A 709-nucleotide genomic window follows, 5' to 3' on the forward strand; every position below is an offset into this window, starting at 1 on the left:
AGTGGTCTCCACTGCTGCGGAATTTGTTAATGGACCAAGGGAAATCTAGCGTGAGCATATGTTACTGCGCTCTGCTAATTAAGTTGGAGTTACACTGTCGTTGAAGGCCAAGGTGAACAGAACAAGGATTTTCTAAGGATTTAAGAACCTCTTTTCAGGACAAGCAGCCAACGAGGTATTTTATCTTACATGTGAAGCTTTATTTATATTTGCGCTAAGCGCAATCTGTATTTTTATTTCCTTCGGTAATGTATCTAATTAATTTGACGTGCTTACTATGTCCATTCACATATAGTTCTCACGGCGTGATGTGGATGCATTAAGGACAGAAGAGCTAAGCAAAATACGCCCGTTTCAAAGAGCCAACCTGTGTCTGTGTTGTCGTGAAGAGAGCTACAATAAATGTCTACACTATTACTGATGCGTGAATAATGTTTCCCACCTCCTTTGTTTCGTTCATAATTTTTCGGGACCAAATTACTGCTTCACAAAATAACACCATGATTAGTGTTAAGTGGCTTGACTTTTCAGAAACTGGTCCCAGTTTAGATGGCAGAGCTATTGAGACGTCAGATAGAACTTTATTTATATCTATGACGTTCACACTGTGAAATTTCGGATTGCCAACGCTAGCATCGCCCAGAGTGCTTTCCTTGTAGCATACTTTTGGGTGTGTCTGTGGGCGAACTAGGGTCATAACAGGAGGGAG

General features: G+C 41.0%; 1 long non-coding RNA gene across 1 annotated transcript in view; it reads left to right on the forward strand.

The window, feature by feature from the left end:
• Positions 1-709, forward strand: part of LOC105011690 — a 131,175-nt gene continuing 130,466 nt past the window's right edge. The window contains exon 1 of the long non-coding RNA XR_004576075.1: positions 1-175. This is a non-coding gene — a long non-coding RNA (uncharacterized LOC105011690). The remainder of the gene's footprint in view (positions 176-709) is intronic.

The sequence above is a fragment of the Esox lucius genome, chromosome 8, assembly GCF_011004845.1.
Source record: "Esox lucius isolate fEsoLuc1 chromosome 8, fEsoLuc1.pri, whole genome shotgun sequence".
NCBI lineage: Eukaryota > Metazoa > Chordata > Actinopteri > Esociformes > Esocidae > Esox > Esox lucius.